This window comes from Phodopus roborovskii, unplaced genomic scaffold, assembly GCF_943737965.1.
Source record: "Phodopus roborovskii unplaced genomic scaffold, PHOROB, whole genome shotgun sequence".
NCBI lineage: Eukaryota > Metazoa > Chordata > Mammalia > Rodentia > Cricetidae > Phodopus > Phodopus roborovskii.
In genome coordinates, this window is record NW_026126424.1 from 7,021,191 (window position 1) to 7,028,072 (window position 6,882).

Sequence of the window (6,882 nt, forward strand, 5' to 3'; positions counted from 1 at the left end):
ACACACACACAGAGTATGGGAACAGAGGCAGAGACACAAGAGAAAGTGATATATACAAAGGGATACACAGAGATCAAAACTCTACATACCTATACAATTTCCAGTACATCAAAGGAATTGTAGCTTGTTCAGTGAATGCATACAAATAATCTAAACTACAATTTGATCAGGGACCCACAGCCTGACAGTGAAAAATGCTCTTAATGCCTTACAATCAAAGACCCAAATAAAGCTCACACCATTTTTGACATTTTTTGACTTTGATAAATTTCACTCATAATTTTAAAGTCATCAATATTCATGGAGGCTGCTTTCCTCTCTTCATTAAAAAATGACAATCAAAATTATGTTTGATGTAATGGATTTGAGAGGAACATGGAATTAGATATGGTAACAAAGAAAACAAGTTAGATAAGACAGCATCCCCAGGTTCCCTGAATCAGTCTGGAATAAAGTAAGAAGCAAGGTTAGAGACATGTCTGAGTGTGCTTGGATGGGGAAACATGCTGACTGCAAAATTTAAATGCAATTGTGTTTCTGTATTCTTGATAGGGCAATCATATCTACAGAATTCACCATCTTAGGTATGGGACATTAGATAGGATAGTGGGGTTTAGGTACAAGAAAGCAGTGAGGAACTTTACAAGCATTTATAGAATATGCTCCAGGAACTTAACTCCATGATTTTTATAACTTCTTGTATACCACATAATTGATGAAATTCCTGGACTTCTCAAATTTGCAACTGGTATTTCTTTGGGTTTTGCAGTAGTTCAGCATTGGGAAGCCTAGTCTCTTGCTTTTTTCTTGGTTATTTTTGAAAATTTAGAGACATGTGTGTTGTTGTTTCCATACTTTTATCATTTAATCATAGAATGAAAATATAGATCATGTAATTGCAATACAGTTATGTAAAAGACCAGTTCACACAGAGACACTTTTCATAAGAGTTCTCTTTTTAATCTTCACCAACCCCACATCTGACAGAGGGCTGGTCTCCAAAATATACAAAGAATTCAAGAATCTAGTCACAAAAACACCAAATAATCCAATTAAAATGGGATACAGAACTAGATAGAGAATTCTCAGTAGAGGAATCTAAAATGGCTTAAAGACACAAGAAAGTGCTTAACATCCTTAGCCATCAGGGAAATGTAATTCCTGGAATCCAAATTCCTGGAATCTAGTTGCAGAGAGGGAGAAATGATGAGCAATGTGTCAAGACCAGGCTGCAGATACCCACAGAGGCAGCTGTCCTGAACAAGGGGGCACTCATGGACCCTAGCCTGGTAGCTGGGAAACTATCATAGGACGGACCCAGACGCCCATGAACATGGGTCTCAGTTAGGAGGACTGGGAAGTCTATGGTACCTGTGAAAATTAATCAAGGATGTATCTCTAGTGCAGTAACAGACTTGGGAAGCCTGTTCCCCATGGAGGGTTACCCCTTTAGCCTGGAGATGCATGGCAGGGCCTAGGCCCTACCCCATGGTGACTTAACAAACTTTGATGATCCCTCATGTAGGGCCTTCCCCTCCCTGGGGAGTGTATGCAGTATGGGATGTGGGGTATGTAGGGGCAAGTGAGAATGGGAGGGAGAGATAACTGGGATCAATCTGTAAAATAAGAAAAAAATAAATAAAATGAATTATCTTTTAAAAAATTATGCTTGAGTAAAAATATTAATATCTTTTTATATTATTTATGGATATTATATCTCTTTAAAATAATTTAGTTTGTGCTGACTTATTATTTTGTGTATGTGTCCACCACACAACTCCTGCAAGGTCAGAAAATAACTTTGGGTAGTTGGTTATCCCTTCAGAGATCAAACTCAAGTAAGAAGGTTTCATCATTTTAGTGGTAAATAACTCTCCTCACTGAACCATCTTCTCAGCACCCACCCTTAATTTTTAATGAAAAAAATCATGATAAATTCTTCCTGATGCACCTAAGTGGAGTGAGTATAAGCCCCTCGAGCCAAAGGAGTTACCTGAACCCTTATTTGAGGACCTCCAATTGCCAGGTTCCATCCACAGACTACTCTATGCACTAACAGCTGGACCCAGTCCATTACTCTATAGAGTAAAACATCAAATCTCGTGATATCCCACCAATCTTGTCCCTGAAAAGTTCCACCCCATTCCCAAGAAATTCTAGCCCTGCCTTTTCTTCAGTTTACTACTGTTTCTTACCTAAGCAGACCAATGACTCTTTGCAATTAACAAACACTTGCAAATAAAGATAAATGTACAAAAGGGCTTATTGCATGACTCTGTGCCACACTACAGATTCTATGATGATATTGACTTTTCTTTTCTTTTTTTCTTAAATTTTATTTCATTTTACTTTGAGGGAGGGAGGTTGTAAGAGCAGATGACATATAGGAAGGGATGGGAAAATGAATGGGATGTGATGGGAGAAGCATGAGGTGAAAGACACAAAGAATAAAAGGGCACAAAGAATTAAAAAAAAAAAAGAAAGGCACAAAGAATTTAAAAAGAAAGGAAGGCACAAATAATAAAAGGAAGAAAAAAAGAAAGAAAGGAAGGAAGATAGAGGGAATATCCAAACCTAGGGAAAACTGGAAAAAAAAAAAAAAAAAAGAGCTGGCTCTAGGGTGAGGGTATGGCTTCCCCTCCATTAGATCCAAGCATGCTTGTTTAAAGGTTTCTTCTACAATCTCTGTCCCATTCCTGGTGAGCCACCTGATTATGTGACAAAGAAAGGAGAACAAACAAAATAGAGGGGCAGACGTTCTCAATAGGGAGTATTGCAACTAATCTTCATACTCTTTTGGTTTTGGTTTAACTCTCTAAAACTTTTGCTAAGGGATGAAATTTCTCTCAAGGTTTGTAAAACTATTGCATACACTTTCTGTATCTCAAGATTTGTAAGCATATTGGGTATGATTAAAACCCTGGAAAATCTGTAATCAATAGCTTAATTTAAAACTCAGACCACTAGGAACGATATTTAAAAATCTATATACAGGTAATCTTAAAGGAAAAGTAGCTTGCTGTCACCTTATCTGCTATGCCCCCATTGGGATGGAGGCAGACATGTGCCTGCAACCATTTTTGCTAGGGTTGGAAAGGATGGACTTTGACATGTGGCTTTACTCCCATCTTGATTATAAGTGACCACATAGCATAAGCCAATTAAGGAAAAAACAACCCCTGGCTATGAGGTCCAAACCAAATAATTTTCAGACTATTTACAAAATGAGTAACAAGGCTTCCCCTGATGGGCTTCAACCCACAGTCCCTTCTCTTCCTCTCCAGCTTCTCTGGTTTCCCTTTCTCCCTTCTCAAGAACAGGCTGCCCACCCAGTCAAGGCTTAGGCCATCCCTGACCAGGATCCTTAATTACATTAAAATACCACAGGTGCATCCTTGCTAGGGATCAGTTTGTAACTTGCCTCCTGGCTGGTCTTCAAAAGGCTACCGTTAAAGCAGTAATTATAAAAAAAAGTCCAAGAGGTCATCTGGGATAAACATGATGACTTATCACAATTCCTATACTGCCCTCAAAGGCCCTCCTATAATTAATACACCAATCTGGATCCTGAGATCCCAGATGGGAAAAACTCCTCAAGACACATTTCTTTCCTAGAGTTTCCCTGATATTAGAGCCAAACTTAAACTTCAGGAGAAAGGACCCCTGACTTCATAGGAAATGACCTTTAAGTTGTACCTTTATAGAAATGAAAAGCATAAAAACAAAAATAGCTGATTCTAGTGAAGGGATTTTCACTGGCTAGAACAACTGTCCATACTCCCTGGTCTCCCAAAGTCTAAGAGCTCTAGGTCTCTGCTTCAAACGTGGTCAGGAGGTCACCTGTGTGCACCCTCTTAATCCACCTAGATCATGTGCAAGGACCATCCAAAAGGTCATTGAGGTGTTGACTGCCCTCCTATCCCTCATGGTGTGGGGACATCAAGCCTAGATCGTCTGTCAGCTGACCTCATATATCTGGCCATGGATGACTAAGGGGGCCCAGGCTCCCTTGGCCCAATAATAGCATCTCTGACCAGAAGCCTGTGATATACATCACAGTTTCAGGGTGATCTATCTCTCTCGTTATGAACACTGGGGCCATTTACTTTCTCCTGATGGGGTTTTAGAGAAATATATCTTGTTCTCCTATTGTCAGAATAAAGTTGCAATTTTAACACTCTCATGAAACCCCACCAAATATACCAAACAGACTCAACACTCTCTCTCCACTGCCTCAGGGGACTTAATCCTCTATTTGCCTTCTTAAGAAAAAATATTTTGCACCATTTTTTGGATCACCTGCCAAGTGGGCATCAGCTTACTGTGTTTGGGGCCACTTCCCACGTGGGAATCTTCCTTGTACACCCTGTGGGCTTCCCACCACATAGGCATACTCCCTGCAATGCCCATCAGGGCACCACAGCATGTGCAATTCTACTTACTAAGACACTTGTACCTCTTCAGCTATTTTCTTCTCTACCTTCTCTAACCACTTGTCTCTCCCCTTTTACTGGGTTACTGTCTCTATGGGGCTCCTTGCTTTTTCACTTTTACTACGAAAGCCACTTGACGCTTCCTCTTGTTCTACTTGACTCCTGTTATGTGGAAAGGGATGCCTCTCTTCTGTGATTTGACACATTTCCCTGTAATAAGTCTCTAAGTCTACTTGGGGATGCCCTAGATTGAAAGTTTTGTTATCATGACACTTACTCCCTCTGCTCCCTCATGACCCTTCTCAGCTACTCCCAGAACTTCCTCATCTCCAACTAGTAACTGCCTACATGCTCCAGGCTTTTAACCTTTCCTTGTCCCCTTTTTCTCAGAGCTACCTGTTTTATCTCTCCTAGTGCCCTCCTGGACATGAATGTTGCAATTTTCCTCGCCTCCCAAAGGGAGCTACCTGCTAAGTCTGGCAGCTTGCTTAAGTCCTTCTTGGTATCTGTGACCTTGGTTCCTCTGTCTTCTAGCTCCATCCTGGAAGTTTCATAGCTTCTCTATACTCACCTGGTCTTCTCCTTTGTTATTGAAACATCCTCCAATGAGTTCATTTTTTCATCCTTCTCTTCCTTCACTGACAGGATTTTATTTTAAAGCCTCATGCTGTTATTACAAAGAGTATTGCCTTAGTACAGTTCAATGGCCTAAACTGCCATGGTTGATTTTCAATGGTGGCAACTTCTACCACTGTACAAATAAATGATGATTTGAGAACTTTTTAGAGGTAAACTTGCTCTCCATCTATTTCTTCCTAACTACACCTGTCCAGGGTAGTTCTTACATATGGAGACCACCATTCCAAACAATAGCCCATCTAAATGAGTGGGGAGTTGTGGTCAAAGGCAAATTCAGCTCCCAGTAAGTCACGTACCCATCTCTCCTTCACTGGAATTTACTCTGTGCTTGTTTTCTTTATGTTTGGTACAATCTCTACCATGCGAAAAAAACTCATGAAAACAGGGTTTATTGATAAGATTTTTTTAAAAAAATGCTTGTTTAATAAGTAATTGAAGCTGCACCTCAAAGCACTCATACAAGAATGTATCTCAAACTGGCATCTGAACTTTGTAATATTAGAGTCACCTAGGCTGAGTTTTGGGGGAGCAAGTCTTTAATCCTAGCATATGGGAGACAGAGGCATGTGGATCTCTGTGAGTTGGAGACCAGAAAAAGAAGAGTCATCTAGGGAGTATTAGTTTTAAAAAGACACAAAGGATATGAATAAACGATATGGAGAGAAACTGCGACCTGGCAGTATGTGGAAGTTCTGAAGCTCCTTCAGAGAGCCCAGGAGAAGCTATTGGAAAGCTTCAGTAAATTTCAAGGGTCTAAGAAAGTGTATAAAGGTCTGAGAATGTGGGAGCTTAAGACAGTTCTAAAGGTATAAGATAGTGTTAATATATGAAAGTTCTGAAGATGTATGAAAAATGTTTCAGATTTCTTCTCCTCTCTATGTCACTATTATATTAAGATTTCAAAGGTACAGGAAACCTATACTTACTTAATGGTTCTACCACCCCACTTGAGTTGTGGGGTCTACAAACTACTCACCAGCAGGTTGCCTAAAGGAGATACTTGTCCCTATGACACTTAAATTGACTTCTAAAACACCTGTCCCCTATGTTTGTTTTCTTTCTCAATGATCAAACTAGAGATGGCTGTAGATGTTGGCCAGAGACTTATGGAGGCTGCCTTTATTGATTCCTTAGGAGAGGTGATGCATATTCTGGAAGGTGTTCTACTTTTTATGAAGAATGGCTATTGTTCTATATTCTAATAAAAGACTCTTGGCACCCAAGATGGGAAATGTGGGTCATTGATCAACTTTACTATAGTACATATCACAGCTGCCCATCAGGCACAATCAAAATAAGGAGGTACACATCCCATTCTCTCAAATACTAGGTACAGTGGCAGAAGGTCCTCCAATGGTCCTTACATCCGTAATATCACCCTGTTTAGATGATATTGATCCCACCCTCTTGTCATACCATCTTTTATTTCAGACTTCAACCCTGCATATCATCTATTAAATAATACTCTGCCTGACTACTTTGGAAAATACTGGTTGTGTGTCCTTCCTCAGTCAACCTCATGACCATCATTTGTAGTCTTGCTCATTGTCTTATTAGACTTTCTCACCTTGACACTTGTTAATTGTTCTAAGCCAAATATCAGTACCATTTCTTACCTCTCCTACATCTCTCTCTTTTGTATCACAGACTGTTAGGAGAAGGTTTTTCCCTGCTGGTCTGGTCCCTCTGGTGTGCCAGCCACAAATAACACAAAGAGACATTGTATTAGATATAAAGCTGTTAGCCTGTTACTAGTTTCTTATCGTCTAGCTCTGTCTTAAATATTAACTCATTTCTATTAATCTAAGTA